Raw genomic sequence first — 18,106 nt, 5'->3', positions numbered from 1 at the left:
ACATCTGAGTTTTTGCTGGAGTGTGGCACCAGGCACCAGATACATTTGTGTGCCATCAGCAGATTTTATTTGTAACACACTTTTCTACAAAAACACACACACACACATACAAAATCATGCTCAATGCAGCTTACAGCAAAGAAAACAGAGATGCATTTCAAACAAACACTACAAAAACAATTTCATAACAACATAGCAAAACGATGTAACATATTAACAATTTCATAACACAGCAAAACAGCTAAAAATAGAATAACGTATGAAAAGCCATACTTCGATACTATAAACATAACAATATCAGTATCACATGAACGACATGCAGCACACCAATAGCAAAATTAGCAAGGGAGCATCACTGTTTTACCTTAGTCCTAGAAACACCTGTCCCATGATGTTTCTCACAGTCATTTCTTGCAAGGCTTCAATAGGCCAAGGGGTGGGGTAGCTGGAAAACCCCCTCCCATAATGTTACATCCCCACAAGAGTTATGGGGCTGTGGACAGACTGAACACAGAGTGGCTGGGGACCAAGTGATCACACAAACTCAGGTTAAAATCCTTGCAGTGTATTATTATTGTTATTATCCCTTTCCATTGATACACACTCTGTTATTATGAGTGTACACAAATGGAAAGGGAATACAGTGGTACCTCAGGTTACATATGCTTCAGTTTACAAACTCTGCTAACCTAGAAATAGTACCTCGGCTTAAGAACTTTGTTTCAGGATGAGAACAGAAATCGCGCGGCGGCAGCGGGAGGCCCCATTAGCTAAAGTGGTGCTTCAGGTTAAGAACAGTTTCAGGTTAAGAAGAGACCTCTGGAATGAATTAAGTACGTAACCAGAGGTACCACTGTACAGTTCAGCGGCGGAGCATGTGCTTTACATTCAAAAAGTCCCAGGTTCATCCTGGATGTAGCGATGGCCACCAACTTTGGCAAAAACCAACTTTTCTGTCCGGATTTTCACTTTCTGCAATACGGCAACCTTAGACATGGACAAACGACCAGACTTGCTATAAGGCAGCTTCTTGTTTCCCTAACAAGTCAAAGCCCAATCTCTGCAGTGCCATTACATTCACAATGGGCTTTCTCCCTAGTAAACGTGCTCCAAGTTGGCTATTTTGCCAGTTTCTTCGGCACTGCCATGAATTTCTAGTTCAGCAGGATTTGCAAGAAACCCCTTATCTAATCACAATACTAATGTACTGAAATTTGGGGGGGGGATAGAAGCACATGCGCAAACACACACACCCACCCAAGCCAGGTGACCCTCCTAGCCCGGGCTTACAAAATATAGTAACTTCCTGTCCCAGTTAGTTCCTTTTCAGGCCAGGCGTATGCTGCCCCCTGCTGGACAGTCACGGGAACCACGGAGCACAGGGTCTCGCTTCCCACGTTTTTTGTACAGTGTTATAAAACCATGCCTCGATTATGCAAATGTCCGCCGTTGGTGGGGTTGGGTGTCGAGAATTCCCATCGCCTTTCGCATGCACTGCAACACGGAGAGCAGAATCACCCCCTGATTCGGATTGCAAAATTTCACATTGCTGAAATGCAGCCATTGGAAATTGAGGCGACTGGAGGAATTTCCCAGGGAAATGTTTGATTGCAAGCCTGAGTGAGCCCGGAAAGGAAACTTCACACAAGCAAAGAGGCCGTTGTCTCTCCCGTCCGGCCTCGCTCCCGACCCATAAACGGGCGTTTAGTGTCTCTCCATTATGGTTTATGGGACTGTAAAATTTAAGCAGCTCCCATTAGAGCCACTCTTGGCCCTACATCAAAGGGGCGGGCGGGGAAGCAGATCTCAGCAGTCAAAAGAGTGCGGCGACCCAGGCTGCTTTTGCACGATTACAATATTGAGATAGGGAGGCCTGGCGGGAGCAGCGCCAGGAGGCTTATCACCACCTGGGCCAGGGGTTGCTCCTATGATAAACTCCGCTTTTTGGAAGAGGATGGGGTTGCTGAAAAGTAGGCGCCTCGTTCCCCAAAATAATGATGATGCAATCCTACAAGTGCTTACCTGAGAGCAAGCAAGCCCCATTCTGAGCAGATCTCCTGTGAGACTGACAACCCAGTACCCATTTACTCGAGAGTGGGTGGCGCTGTGGGTTAAACCCCAGAGCCTAGGACTTGCCGATCAGAAGGTCGGCGGTTAGAATCCCCACGATGGGGTGAGCTCCCATTGCTCGGTCCCAGCTCCTGCCAACCTAGCAGTTCGAAAGCACGTCAAAGTGCAAGTAGATAAATAGGTACCACTCTGGCGGGAAGGTAAATGGCGTTTCCGTGCGCTGCTCTGGTTCGCCAGAAGTGGCTTAGTCATGCTGGCCACATGACCCGGAAGCTGTACGCCAGCTCCCTCGGCCAATAAAGCGAGATGAGCGCTGCAACCCCAGTCGTCCATGACTGGACCTAAGAGTCAGGGGTCCCTTTACCTTTACCTTTAAACATGCTCAGGATTGCACTTTTAACTTTACCATCACCCTTCGCACCTGATGAAGCTATTCAACAAGGTGTTCTGTCTGCTCTTCCTGCCTTGGACACAGTTTTTGCGTGTGTGTGTGTGTGTGTGGCTTGAGACTGGCTGGATTGTTGCATTAGCACAGTTTGTGTCTTTAGTTATTCACCCCAGTTGCAATTCCTCTGCTGGGTGTTTTGTAGAAAGGTAGGACATAAATCTGGGATCATAAATAAATGAACATTCAAATGAAAGATTAGTCAGGCTCAAGCAAGGATGTGTCGGATGTTGGCGGGGTTGTAATGGATTTCAAAACTCAAAGGCAACAGTTGCCTCCCCATTCACTTTTACCGCAGTCTAATTTTGCCTTCCGTAACAGAAGAGCCTGTACATTTGCAGCTGATGCCATCAGCTACTGCCGGTTAGTGCGCAAAGAGGCTCCAACATCAGGGAGCTGGCTCACACTTGTAGACGCGTGTCCTCCGCTAGCACAGGTTAGGAAGGGTGCAAAGCCTACCTGGGAAGATTGGGAAGGGCCTGGGATTTAAGTGCCCAGTCCTTTAGCAACTGGTGCTATAACTAAGAGAGGAGGAGATGATGTACAGATGGTTTATGACACCAGTGCAGTTAGGGAAAATGTATAAAACTAGTTCAAATATATGTTGGAAGTGTAAGGAAAGGGACGGGACCTTTTATCATATGTGGTGGGATTGTAATGTAATTAAACAATTTTGGGAAATGATATACAATGAATTGAAGAAAATGTTCCATCTAAAATTTGTTTTAAAACCTGAAGCATTTTTGTTAGGGATTGTAGGGAAAGACCTGCCAAAAAAGCTGAAAAACATCTTCATGTATGCGACAACGGCTGCGAGAGTCCTAAGAGCACAAGGATGGAAGACTGAAGAAATTCCAACTAAAGAATCATGGCAAGAAAAATTGATGGACTATGCAGAACTGGCAAAACTGACATACAAGCTACGGGACAAGGATAACTGTGACTTTCAAGATGAATGCGAACCCTTTACAAAGTATTTGAAGAGGCAACAAAGTGAATTGGACTCCTTGGCAGGTTTTGAACAAACTTTTTATTGACAATAATCAGTTAAATAATTTAAGGATTTATACAACTTTGTAACATGCAGACAATAGCATTCACAGGGAAACCAAAGACTGGAACTGAGGGAAGTCGGGGGTGGGGGGGTGGGGGTTATGTGGGAGGGTGGGGAAATGGGGGGGAAATTAAGGATGATATGTTTGTGGATAATATGTTTTGTTTAAATCTTCAATAAAAATTATTTTAATATATATATATAAATAAGAGAGGAGATTCCAACTTAACATCAGGAAGAACTTTCTGGACAGCGGAATGGTCTCCCTCCGGAGGTTGTTGACTCTCCGTTGCAGGCTTTTAAGCATAGGTTGGATGGCCTTCTGTCACTAAGATTCCTGCACTGCAGTGGGTGGACTAGAGAACCCTTGGGGTCCCTTGTTGTAATTCTACAGTTATGTGATTCTAGACTTGAACTTGTATGGACTAGGACAGGATGGGCTTCAAACTAGGCTGTCTTCCTGGGAAGACTTCGGTTCACTGCAAGCTTATCAGAGGTTCCTCAAAAGGAGATGAAGACAGCCTTTCCTGAATGACAGCTTTCTGCTTACCACTGAGGTGCAGCTGTGGTGTTGAGATCCCTGCATTGCAACGAGTTGGACTAGATCTCAGGGTCCCTTCCAAGTCTTTGTTGTTGTTTTTTGTTGTTTAGTCGTTCAGTCGTGTCCGACTCTTCGTGACCCCATGGACCAGAGCACCCCAGGCACTCCTGTCTTCCATTGCCTCCCGCAGTTTGGCCAAACTCATGCTGGTAGCTTCGAGAACACTGTCCAACCATCGTGTCCTCTGATGTCCCCTTCTCCTTGTGCCCTCAATCTTTCCCAGCATCAGGGTCTTTTCCAGGGAGTCTTCTCTTCTCACAAGGTGGCCAAAGTATTGGAGCCACAGCTTCAGGATCTGTCCTTCCAGTGAGCACACAGGGCTGATTTCCTTCAGAATGGATAGGTTTGCTGGCAGAATCCGAGACCAGGGAGAAGAGTTGGTGGAAGAAGATTGGAGGAAATTTAAAATTTATTTACAGAAGTATTGTAAAATGTATGAATGCTGATGACATTGAAATAAAATGAAGGGGTTCTAGTTATAAGAGATAAAAATTTGAAATTTGGGAGGTAAAATATATAAGGACAAAGTAGTAGGATATGAATTTGCTGAATTAATTGTTAAAAAGGGATATAAAAAAGGAAGGCGTGAGGAAGTCAGGAAAATAAGTCAATTGAAGATAAATAATTAGAAAAGAGTGATTTGTGTTTTTTCTTATTTTATTTTTTGTGTGTTGACTGTTTTTTTCTCTCCCATTAAATGTTTGTATTTTATGTATTGTGAAAATTTGTATTGTAGTGTTTGATATTGTTTTTCTGTGTTTTTTATTGTCTTATTTTTCTATTGTTAAACTTAATAAAATATTATTTTTTTAAAAAAACAGAATGGATAGGTTTGATCTTCTTGCAGTCCATGGGACTCTCAAGAGTCTCCTCCAGCACCATAATTCAAAAGCATCAATTCTTCGGCGATCAGCTTTCCAACTCTACAATGCTATTATTCTATGACTTCCAGGCAGGGCCGGCCTGCCCATGAGGTGAGCTGAGGAAGCTGCCTCAGGCTGTGGAATCCCACGGGGCAGCACTGGAGAACTGGTGGCCATGCAACCCCAGAGAGCGAGGCTTTGGTGGAGTGGGGAGCGCACCTTCCTGATTCACCTCTGGCGGTGGAACAGGATGAGCCGCCCCTGCTTGCAGGAAATGTTGGGTGTCTTCTAGACCCCAAATCCCCAGCGCTGTGACCAGAGCATGCTCTTGAGAAGATGCTCCAGAATCCTTTGCAGCACACAGGAGTCCCAAGGCTGACACGCAGAGGCTTCCTTAGCAAACAAGGGTCCCCTTGAGATACAATATTTGAAAAATCCTGGCTAGAGGAGCGATGCTGCCAAGGGAGAGGGTTGCCTGTGTCCTGCTGTGTGCCTCAGAGTTGTGCTATTTGAAGCTGTTTTGACTTGACATGTACCACACTCCCTCAAAAGACGGTCCACTGCTGCAAAATAATCACATTCACATCATAACAGAGTGGCTGTGCATCTCACTTTACAGAGGGCAATCTTCTGCTTGAAGGAATGTTGCAGGACAATCCTCTGTTTGACAAGCCTTCTTTTGAAGGGCAATCTAGAGACCAAGTCCTCTACTATTTGAAAGGCTACCTTATCCAAGTCCAACTTAAAGATAAATAAGTGCTTGCACTTCGTTAACAGCTGGAGAAAGCAGACTGAGCAATCACATAAGTTGCTTGGTCCCAGTCTTTCCCCACTGTGGTGAGATGTATTGTTTTTCTCTCTGAATTATAGTAATTACTTCTAATTTTGCACCTGTGTATATATATCAATTAGTATATGCAAATTTTATGCAAATCTGCATCCTGTGTAGTTTTGCAATTCGTAAGTGGTCACCCAAGAGCAGATCAGTGTAAAATGGTATCAACAGTGAATCTATAGATTTGAGAGAGCCATCAATACTGACCCTTTAACCAATGTTGCTTGATGGGGCCACTCACCCGTTCAATTTGGCACAATATGGAAGACAATGCAACACTGTTAGTGATAGTCACTGGAGTTTCCAACTTATCTGGGAGCAGAACAGCAAAATCCCTGTTTGTAGCATAGTCTTAACTACACTACAAGCCTAAATGGATTTAACTGTCATGGGCATGCCGTCTTAAAGCCCTGCCACAGTAAGCCAGGTCTCAAATATAATATTAAGCAGCTTCACAAAAGCACTGATTCCTGGTTGCTTACTGTTTTAACTAACAGTAGGTCAAACACTGCAAGATGAAAGCAGAGCAAAATGCACACTTCCTCCAGGCCATAATTAGAAAAAGTTTTGCAAGATGGAAGCAGAACTCCTCACAAAGCCCTTAACTCCTGTTCAAGCCAGATAAGGCCTTGCACATAATCAACTGTAAATTAAAGATTAAAATCTACAAACAAGACAGAGGAACCAAGATACAAACTGCTGTTCAGCCTTAAAACGTGGCAGAAATAAAGTGGGCATTCTTTTGCTTTAAGCATGCTCTTAGGAAATAACAATCTGAGCAAATACAACACGTTATATATTTTTGTTTCATTGACTTGCTTTCCAGTTGGGTCAAAGGATCATGGCAGAATAAAAATTCTAACAAAGCAATCCTGGGGAGATATTTTTTTGGGGGGAATGGTACTCAAATGCAGCCGTGGCATTTCAAGACAGAAAAAATAATTCCCGAATATTTTTTCCCATTCGAGTGAAAGACAACCGTTCACAAGCTCATCATTTCATAGAACACATGTGCCTATTTAGTGACACCATCAGAGCTTTGGGGGTGTTGCACAACAGTGTTGCCAACTGCAAACCACACACACCTCCAAAGACATGAATGGGAGCCAGTGACAACCAGGTGAACTCCTATCTGCATAGTCCCACTCCTGGTCAGGGCTGACCAAGACACTTATTTCAACAAACATTTGGAGGAGCTGGTTATACACTTATCACTGCTGATATGGCTCATGTGTTTTAGTCTGCGGCTTCTTTCAAATTGAGGCCTGTTGGTTGCATTCCATTTTTAAAAATATTTGACGTGAGTCACTTTGGAAATGTATTGGGTATGTGGAAAGGTGAGGCACGACTTTTAAAGATTAAATATTGCACTAGTGCCGAGGATTTCCAGATTGAATTCAAAGGGGATTATCGTGACTTCTCCCTTGTCCACATCTCATCTGCAGAGATGAACATCTGCCTGCTCGTCCTTCTGACTGACAGAGGGGCTCCACAGAGTGCCACATCTGTTTTGCAGGGAAGAGTCAACGCTTCCAGACCCAATGGCTGCCATCTATAGGGGGTTCCAGATGTCTGAGGACTTCTTTCTAGTTGCCAGGTGTTTTGTGGATGGGTTACCAGCTGTGTCATGGGACCCACAAAGTGTAGCCAGATGTTTTCTGGCACAGAATCTCCAGAGGTGTGTGTGTGTGTGTGTGTGTGTGTGTGTGTGTAGTCTAGCTAGAAACCTTAGTTTCAGGATTCACCTTCACAAGATAGGAGAGACTATAGGCTTTCACCAAATCCTCTAATCCGATCTACAAACTAAAGACTATTGAGTGGAACACATTATGTTGAGTATTGTGTACCATTGCCTATATATATATTTATGACAAAAAGGAAATATCTAAATCTGACAGTTGCTGGATATTATTATTATTATTATTATTATTATTATTATTATTATTACAAATCACCCAGTACGAAATAAAAAGGAAATTATATAAAGAGATATGTTTAAAGGCATATGGCTCATTTAAAGAATTGCCAGTAATTCCATCTCCTTTCTCAGCTGCTGTTCCAGAGCGGTTCCGGAGAATCCCAGCGAAATTGGAGCTGTTGCCAGAGTGACCAGATGCTAGGCATCTTTTTTTGCAAGTTGAAATGTGTAGGCTAGGCTGAAGGCAATTGAGGGACCTTTGTCTGACAGATATATGACCTGCAGGGAACCAACATCAAATTTTTACCAGCCTGGCAAAAAGACAGAAAGCGTCACATAATCCTGATCGCCCCCTACTGGCCTCTTTGGTGCACAGCACCTCAGTCAGAAGTATCTCACCTTTTCTACACAGACTCCACCTCTGTTTGATCACTGGCCCTTAGCCAAATCAAGACCTAAAATGCTGCAGTATCATATAACAACACTTCTCTATGGCAGCAGCTGATGCACTTATAGGGCACTGAGATGGGATGCTCCCTTCTTCTCAAGTGCATATGAAACCAGAAATTTCTGCAGACACACATTTATTTTGCCAATTAATTTTTATTCGTTTTTCAAACGTATAACACATCAACGCCAAATTAATACTGATTTAATATAATTCCACCCCCAAATAAAAACTGGCTTCCCAGTCTGCCTAGAAACCATGTGTCTTACCATTGCTCTGGCCCCTCTATTAAAAGCACATCATCTGTGATCTCCTTTGAATGTATCTTGTATGCATCTCATTATAAGAAGCAGACAGTGAGGAGCAGTGGTTAGAGGGTCTGCCTAGGACCTGGGAGACCAGGGTTCAGATCCCCATTCAGTCATGAAGCTCGCTGGGTGACCTGGGTGAACCAGTCACTGTCTCTCAGCCAAACCTACCTCACAGGATTGTTGTGATGATAAAATTGGCAGGGGGAGAACCACATACACATAGCTTCTTGGGGGAAAGCTGGGATACAAATGTAATAATAAATGGACAGAAATAGGCCAGATCTTGGTGGGCGTAAGACAAGGAGCAGGTGGTTGTGTAGACGTGTACAGTGGACACTCAGGTTGCAAACGTGATCCATGCGGGAAGCACGTCTGCAACCCGCAGCGCCGCATCTGCGCAGGCAAGGGTCACAATTTGGCGCTTCTGCGCAAGCGTAAAGCGCGATTTAGCACTTCTGTGCATGCGCAAGCGCCAAAACCCAGAAGTAACCCATCCCAGTACTTCTGGGTTCAGTGCAGTGTGCAACCTGAAATTACGCAACCCGAAGCGCCTGTAACCTGAGGTATGACTGTACACTTATCTTCCTTCACAGAGTTGAGTGTTCCCAGACAGATATGTCTTTTTTTTGCCATTTACCCAGCCATATGCTACATACAGCACCCAACTGGGAGTACCAGAAGCTGCAGTCTTTACCTGTGTCTGTATAATGACATGCCCCTTGGTCACAGAGCCCAAGAGCAAAACCTTTGTTCCACACTATGGGAAAACTGAGCCTGGCTACGTCCTGCTCAGCATAGGCACCCTGCACATACGGAATTAGCAAGGCAGTGTTGGTGGGACGCCGAGTTGCCAACGTTTTTTTCCTACGGCTCCTGTGCATTACCAGCCACGCATGAGCGAGACCAGTATGGCCAGTTCTTTGCACAGCTGACTTGCTGCAACACATGTAAGGGGGTGGCTGCCTGGAAGGAAACGTTCCCCAGGGATATTTCTTGCACTCTTGTTTGTGGGCTAATCGTCAACCAGACCGAGCACTAAGCCAGATATATCTGTGGCCTTATTTTTTTTATTTTTTTTAGGTTATGTATGATTGGCGCTGTGGGTTAAACCAGAGAGCCTAGGACTTGTCGATCAGAAGGTCAGCGGTTTGAATCCCCACGACGGGGTGAGCTCCCGTTGCTCGGTCCCTGCTCCTGCCAACCTAGCAGTTTGAAAGCACGTCAAAGTGCAAGTAGAAAAATAGGTACTGCTCGGGCAGGAAGGTAAACGGCGTTTCCGTGAGCTGCTCTGGTTCGCCAGAAGTGGCTTAGTCATGCTGGCCACATGACCCAGAAGCTGTACGCCGGCTCCCTCGGCCAATAAAGCGAGATGAGTGCCGCAACCCCAGAGTCGGTCACAACTGGACCTAATGGTCAGGGGTCCCTTTACCTTTATGATTGCAGGCCTAAGTCAGTTCCCTTGGCCCTGATAACACCTGAATCGGGTGGAGTGGCAATACTGTACAGTGGTACCTCGGGTTAAGTACTTAATTTCCGGAGGTCCGTTCTTAACCTGAAACTGTTCTTAACCTGAAGCACCACTTTAGCTAATGGGGCCTCCTGCTGCCGCCATGCCACCGGAGCACAATTTCTGTTCTCATCCTGAAGCAAATTTCTTAACCCAAGATACTATTTCTGGGTTAGCGGAGTCTGTAACCTGAAGCGTCTGTAACCTGAGGTGTGTGTAACCCGAAGTACCACTGTATTGTATTTTCTCCCCCAAGCTGGCGGGCCAGCCTTTCTCCCATGCGAGATGTGGCAAGGCCTCTTCCCTCCCTCGTTCCTGCCCATCCAACCTCCTCCCCAGAGTAGACCATAAACCCATCACGGTCTGCCTCGTAATTGCCTCATTTTCAAAGCTCCCCAGAGGCCCCCAAAGCCCAGTCACAGCAGATAAACATCTCCGGGCCTGCGCTTTGTTGTTGAAGAGCGAAGAGTAACAAAGTGTCTGGCCTCCCCCACGGCCTCCCCGACACCCAGCCACCCACCCAACGCCGGCTTCATCCATGCCTGGGCTGAGAGGCCCAGGAGATGGAGGGGAAATCCTGGTCGGCTGAGGCCTGCAGCGAGACGCAGCCTGCTCTGGAGTTGCATTCCGCCGCCAGGCCTCCTGCGAAGGTATTTATGGCTGCCTGCTGCCGGCCTTTTATTGCACTTGGTTGTGAGCCTGTTGTCTCGCTGAGCTCAGCCCCATCTGCAGCGGCGCTGTTCACACAGAATTGCCCCTCCTAGGCCTCACTGGAAGGGGACCCCACAGCCCCTTTGAACCAAGGCAATTATCCCATCTGCTTTCCCCACCCAGAGGGGTGCTCCTTTGTGACTTCCCCCCACCTTAGAATATCCTCCCGGGGAAGGATCCAGTTCTGACTTCCAGAAGTGACGGGTCTGATCCACCAAGGGGGTGAATGAGCACAATTTGTACAGCAAAAGAGGCATCTCCACCGTCAACCTGGTTTGCAAGCAGAGAGTAACGCAAACTGGGAACGACCCACAGATTTGCACACTGGCATGCTTTAAACAAAATGTACAATTCCGCCACGCAGGGGAAATTTTCACATGCACCCGTGTACTTGCACAACAGACGCCTTCCCAACTGCAGTCTGCCTCCTCATTGCGCTCCACAACCTGGTCTGAAAGATGGTGCCCTCTGGTGGGTTGAGCGAAGAGCTCGCCCAGCAAGGCCTTTTTTTTCGGCATCTGTGCCACGTTTAGGGCGAGTGGAAGTTGCTAACGTCCACAACATGTGAAAGCTGCAAGATGGAGGCAGGAGCATTTTAGTGCATTTGGCATTACAGTGGTACCTAGGGTTAAGTACTTAATTCGTTCCGGAGGTCCGTACTTAACCTGAAACTGTTCTTAACCTGAAGCACCACTTTAGCTAATGGAGCCTCCTGCTGCCGCCGCGTTGCCAAAGCACGATTTCTGTTCTCATCCTGAAGCAAAGTTCTTAACCTGAAGCACTATTTCTGGGTTAGCGGACTCTGTAACCTGAAGCGTATGTAACCTGAAGCGTATGTAACCTGAGGTACTACTGTATTTGATTCTGAACTGGCAAGTGACCCAAAGCTTAAGATTTGGTTGCTTATTTGAAATCATCATGGGATACTGGGGCCAGTGGGGGGCGGTTCGAAGAGACATTTCCTCACACATTTAAAGAGTGTGTGTGTGTGTGTGTGTGTGTGTGTGTGTGTAGGGCATCTTCATTCACTCACCAAATGCATGGTTAAAGGGGTTGGGTCTAGCCCACGTGGTCTCACAATTGCCTTACATTTCACGTGGGCGGGGGGGGGGGAGAGACTGCTAGCTTGCAGAATTCCAAAGATTTCTGATTGCTTTAGAGCAGGCATCCCCAAACTTGGCCCTCCAGATGTTTTGGGACTACAACTCCCATCATCCCTAGCTAACAGGACCAGTGGTCAGGGATGATGGGAGTTGTAGTCCCAAAACATCTGGAGGGCCAGGTTTGGGGATGCCTGCTTTAGAGTATCACTATTGGATATTTGTAACTGTGTCAGAGAAATAATGAGTGTATTGGGAGGTTAGTTGTGGAAATCTGTTCTAACCCCTAATAGACTTGTGTTATTGAAACATACTGAAACCTTAGGTATATGTTTTTAGGACCCACCCTATTATTATGACTGAAATTTGTTTTAACCGTTTTTAATATTGAATATTAAGTTATTGTAACCCACCCTGGGACCTGATGGTGAAGGGTGGGTAACACACTGAAATCATTGTTCTCATCAGTATATTTAATATAAGCCTGCTTCAAATTGTGCAGGGGCACAATTTATGTATCAGCTGCCCTTGTCTATAAAAAAAAATTACTTGAGGGAGGCTTTTCTATGCATCCTTGGGCCTACCCTGTGTGGATAGCATCCTATGGACATGTGGAGCCACATTTTGAAATGGGTGCTGCAACTGCAGTCCGAAGCACTCAGGAGTAAATTCTATTGAATGCAGCGAGATTTACTTCTAGGATTCACTTATGAATAAAGAACTCTATAAAGTCACATGGTAACCTCACCTCCCACCAAAGGTTACATCATGCAGCAAAGACAATTCTGTATTGGTGACCGTACCTTATACAAAAGGCAAAAAATATCTATCCAAGTTCAACACTGTATAAAATTTTGGGTGCCAGTAATCTACACCATAGGGACGCGGGTGGCGCTGTGGGTAAAAGCCTCAGCGCCTAGGGCTTGCCGATCGAAAGGTCGGCGGTTCGAATCCCCGCGGCGGGGTGCGCTCCCGTTGCTCGGTCCCAGCGCCTGCCAACCTAGCAGTTCGAAAGCACCCCCGGGTGCAAGTAGATAAATAGGGACCGCTTACCAGCGGGAAGGTAAACGGCGTTTCCGTGTGCGGCTCTGGCTTGCCAGATGCAGCTTTGTCACGCTGGCCACGTGACCCGGAAGTGTCTCCGGACAGCGCTGGCCAGCGGCCTCTTGAGTGAGATGGGCGCACAACCCTAGAGTCTGTCAAGACTGGCCCGTACGGGCAGGGGTACCTTTACCTTTACCTTTAATCTACACCATTGTTTCCTAAATTGTCCAGGGCAACCTCAGGCCCTTGGCATCCCTAGCCCTATCCCACGTGTTCCGATGGACACGCTGAGAGCTGAATTGTTTTCAGAAAAGATTGCAATCCTAATTTTGACCTAATTGGCACTGGTGAGGCTTCACTGAGAGTAATGGATACACATTTGGGTCCTGAAGCCTTTAAAAACTGGGCAGGGTTCAGAGGGCAGCAATGGAAGTGATAAAGAGTTCTGGGGGGCGGGAGAAGGATCTAGGAGAAAGGAAAGGGGAAGGGCCCAGGAGTGTTTACTCACAGTAAGAAAAGATTTATAATGGGCAGGATACATTAAAAGGGTGCTATTAAAAAAGAAGGCGGTCAACCGCTGAGGAGACTCCAAGTTTGGGAGTTTTGTAAACAGGCTAGATAAACATCTGTCAAGGGTGGTTTACGTTCCAGTAATCCTACCTCCGAATGAGAAGAGAGACGGTGCAAAAGATCATCTCAAGGTGACCCCCCAGATCAACATTTCTATCATTCCTAGATTCCGCCATTGAATGTGGTAATATGGCTACCATTGTGCGCAAGGAAGACCCATTCAGCTCAAGGGCATGTGTATTTTTGCCTGTGTATGCAACATAAGGTTAAAGGTAAAGGGACCCCTGACCATTAGGTCCAGTTGTGACTGACTCTGGGGTTGCGGCGCTCATCTCGCTTTATTGACTGAGGGAGCCGGCGTACAGCTTCCGGGTCATGTGGCCAGCATGACTAAGCCGCTTCTGGCGAACCAGAGCAGTGCATGGAAACGCCGTTTACCTTCCTGCCGGAGCGGTACCTATTTATCTACTTGCACTTTGACGTGCTTTCGAACTGCTAGGTTGGCAGGAGCAGGGACCGAGCAACGGGAGCTCACCCCATCGCGGGGATTCAAACCGCCGACCTTCTGATCGGCAAGTCCTAGGCTCTGTGGTTTAACCGACAGCGCCACCCACGTCCCTTGCAAAATAAATATGTGCATGCAAATTGAGCTTAGTTTTAATTTTTTATTGTGGCTGCAGAATTTTGAAGGAAGTCTGTTGCAGAGTATACATCCTTTCATGTTCAGTACAGTGGTACCTCGGGTTAAGTACTTAATTCGTTCTGGAGGTCCGTTCTTAACCTGAAACTGTTCTTAACCTGAAGCACCACTTTAGCTAATGGGGCCTCCTGCTGCTGCCACTGCGCCACTGCTGCACGATTTCTGTTCTCATCCTGAAGCAAAGTTCTTAACCCGAGGTACTATTTCTGGGTTAGCGGAGACTGTAACCTGAAGCATATGTAACCTGAAGCGTATGTAACCCGAGGTACCACTGTACTGTCATTTGTATGTGTGCATGAATGCATGTGCATGGGAGAAATCTTTCAGGCCTGTCTTTCTTTGCACATTTCTGTGCACTGAGGTACATTTAGCTGTCTACACAGGAAGACATTACAATCCTATACACACCTACCTAGAACTACATCCCACTGAGCTTATTGGGGTTACTGCCAGGTACCAGTAAGTGGATTTAGGTTGCAGCCTAATAGTGACATCAATTTCTTAAGCTGCATCAAAAACTAATGCCTATATATGTCTGCATAAGCACTATACATTTAAACCACACACACACAAACCAAGAACAGTTTTTTAAGGGTGCTGGGAATTGTAGATCTGTGATGGGTAAACTACAGTTCCCAGGATCCTTAGGGTGTGCTTTAAATGTATTGTGTGTATGCAACCCTTGCCTTATCGGATGTAATTACCATTGAGTTCTATGAGACTTGCTCCCCGCTAATCCTGTATAGGATGGCAGTCTTGATTTTTTGTATGCGTGACAAGAAGAGGGAGGAGAGAGGGAATATTTGACATTGGGGATCTAATTCTTTTTGCTGTCAGAGGTTTATCTGCTTTGTAAAAATAGCACTGCTATTTTTGGTTACTCATATAACCATTGTTAGGTAAAAAGGCCAGCAAACCATGAAATTTCTGCCTCATTATTTATAAATTAAAAAATGCCTTCTGTAACCACCATAACATGGTAACAGTGCTCAGAAAAATACCCTGGGGTGGAGGGATGTTGCTTGCGAATTAATATGTGTGTGTTGGGGGGTACTTTACGCTGAAAGCCCATCTTAGGCATAGAAAGTCCAATAGGAAAAACAGCTTTGGGAAGAGGCGGCTGGAGTTGTGAAAGGGGTGCTTCATCCTTTATATGCTTGCCATTTCTCCAGTCCAAAGCATTCCTTCCTCAAGCCATTGCAGACACACCACACCAAATGCATGTTTGGAACAGGTCTGGCTGGGACTGGGGGATGCTTCTGCAATTGCTCCTTGTTGGCTGCAGCAGAGGATGGTTCAAGGAACCCAAGTGCATCCTTACTCCTCCTCCAGAATGACAAAAATTGTTAATTACGGTCAGAAATAGGGGGAATCAATACTGCATCAGCCTTCCTGCCCTGAATGGGTGCTTCCTAGTTCAAGGCACAACTTAGCCCCACTCAGAAGTCAAGGCACATTAATGTGATGTGCTCTGATACACAGTATGGGAATCGCTATCTTAAGGTCTCAAGCTGTGGGCTAGGAAACACCCACACACACACACACACACATTTTTAAAAGCAATTAGGCCACAATTCTAAACCCACGTGCCTGGAGTACATCAATGAAATCAATAGGACTGACTTCTGGTTCCGAGTTGAAATGGATAGGATTGTGCTGCCAGTCAAATGTTTAGGAATCACACCTGTAGTCTCTTAAAAATATATATATATTGTGAGGTTCTGGTACCTAAATCCCTTTTTAGACATCGGTTTCCCCACCCACCCACCAAATCATGTATAAGTGTACTATTATATCTATAATGACTACTCCGGTCTGGTAAGAGACTGAAACTCATTGGCAAAGCACATACTTTGCAAGTAGAATATCTCATGTTCTTTCTATTTATTTTGCTTAGAATACTAATATCCCGCTTTAAAGCCCTGGGAGGCTCTTAAAATGACTTTCAAAGGACTCTCAGAATAAAATCACATATAAGTCTGGTTTCAGCAACAGGTTATCCCTTGGCTGGCAGGGTTATTCAGCGGGCATTTCCTGCCTTTATCCTGATATTTCTCTTTGGCCTCTACCCACTAGGCAGCAGAGCCCACTGATGACCTCAAGGGAAGAGAGTAAGGCCGAGTGCCTGAACCTCATGCAGCCCCTTGATAACAGCAAGACTTTCTTACATCGTCACTCAAAAGGACCTCGGGTATCGTGAGGTTGGAATGCTGGAGAGCTGTTGCCAGTCAGAGCAGACAGCACTGGGCTGCCTGGTTTCTTATTTTTATCTCTGAATGTAATTTTTGGATCATGTAATTGCTTGCTTGCTTTCTAGCTCACTCCATCCCCACAGGCTCCAGCAATATGTCAATCATAACCCCAGATTAGAATCCCTTATTATAGTCTCCTGCGGATATTTGGCCAAATAAAATGTGAAGATAACATCTTTTATGGCCTAATAATAGCTGCTGGGTGGGGCACTCACAGCGTACAGAGCAGCCCCAGTAGCAGGCAATCCCCATGTTATCATCAGCAGTCTGTATACAACTTGGTTATCACTTGACAGATAATCAGAAATGATGTGTGGGCGGTTATTCCGGTGATCACATTACCAACAGTGTTGTCTGCATCATTATCAAAGGGCTATAGCTACACACCTTCGTGGGCCCGTGACCTGGGGATAAATCCCATTGTACTTAGTGGGGCCAATTTCTAAGTTAACATTGCAGAAGATCACACTGCACAGAAGCAAGGCTAGTATTCACAAGGCTTTGCTTGCTCTCTGGTAGGTGTCTAGTGGTGGCTGGAGAGATACTGGAGCAGGCTGGCCCTGGGGGAATTGCCTGGTCCAGCCCAACAGGGGACCAAAGATGGCAGCAAAGGTTGTTTCTCTGGGAAAGGCAGCAGCACAATCATGCCTTTTGCACAGCAAGGGCAGCCATAAAACCGGGCTCTTGCAATGCCTCTTCCCCTCCCACCGTCTCGCTGGCGATTTATGGCTGACCCAAACACAGACAGACTGACTGATAGACATGGCGGTTGGTGCTTTCTCGCCTTCTGCCGGATGGCTGGCTGGGGGAGTCTGCCATCCCAATCTCTCGGGCCAGACACCTTCCCAGCAAAGCCTCCTGTGTAAACACCATCGCTGATCCCCTGCAGATGGCTCTCACCAGCCGGCCTCTGACCTCCTTGGATTCCAAATGCTCGTCCAGCATGAGTTAGTCTGGCAAGCTGGCTGGCTGCTGGTCGGCAGAACAGACAAGGCAGGACTAAGGCCTGATAGACGTTACAAATCCGTGCACATTTCTGGCCCTTCCAGAGCAGCTACCTGCGCGAGCGGCAAGACCAAGGTGGAAGCCAGACCTGCACTTGATTAAGAAGAAGGGTTTGATCTTGTGGACCAGAGGATTAGTGGAGCTCAGCCCCAAACTTCTTGCGAACGTCAGGGCTCGGAGCAGAAACCTGCGGCAATGATTAAGAACAACCTCTGACCCAGCTAGTGCCCTCTGGGTAGAAGGCAGAGAGGCCAATGTCAGGCAGGACCAAACTAATTCCAGTTTTGTCCCCATCCTCCTCCACGCTGGGTTCCACAAGGGCAAAACTGGAGGAGAGGAAGCTGACACAGTGCCGCCCCTTGGGCTGGTTGTAAGTAGGAAGGCAGGCAGGTAGGTAAGGGCTGGCAGAAGGCAAGCTGAGGTTGGTGGAGCAGGGCCCAGCTCACCCTGAAGGAACAGACTCCTCTGCTCTGATCATGCACAGGAAGCCTCTTTCTTGCAGCTCACCCAGCCAGTGCAGCACAGTATAGGGGTCAGGAAACCGGAATCAACACCTGAGGATAGGCAACAGGTCTTCCAGGCAAGCCTGAAATGCCACACCTCTCTGTAGGGATTAAGTGCTTTGTGGAAACAGGCTCAGCCTGGGCAGATCCACACCAAACATTTAAAGCA

General features: G+C 46.4%; 1 long non-coding RNA gene across 1 annotated transcript; it reads left to right on the top strand.

Moving 5' to 3' along the window:
* Positions 1-10,549: 10,549 nt before the first annotated feature.
* On the top strand, positions 10,550-16,813 carry LOC128406324 (uncharacterized). The gene is made up of 2 exons (XR_008328464.1): positions 10,550-10,702; positions 16,254-16,813. It is a non-coding gene; the product is annotated as an uncharacterized LOC128406324 (long non-coding RNA).
* Positions 16,814-18,106: the final 1,293 nt, after the last annotated feature.

The sequence above is a fragment of the Podarcis raffonei genome, chromosome 2, assembly GCF_027172205.1.
Source record: "Podarcis raffonei isolate rPodRaf1 chromosome 2, rPodRaf1.pri, whole genome shotgun sequence".
Taxonomy (NCBI): Eukaryota; Metazoa; Chordata; class Lepidosauria; order Squamata; family Lacertidae; genus Podarcis; species Podarcis raffonei.
This window is presented reverse-complemented; position numbering and strand designations above follow the sequence as displayed.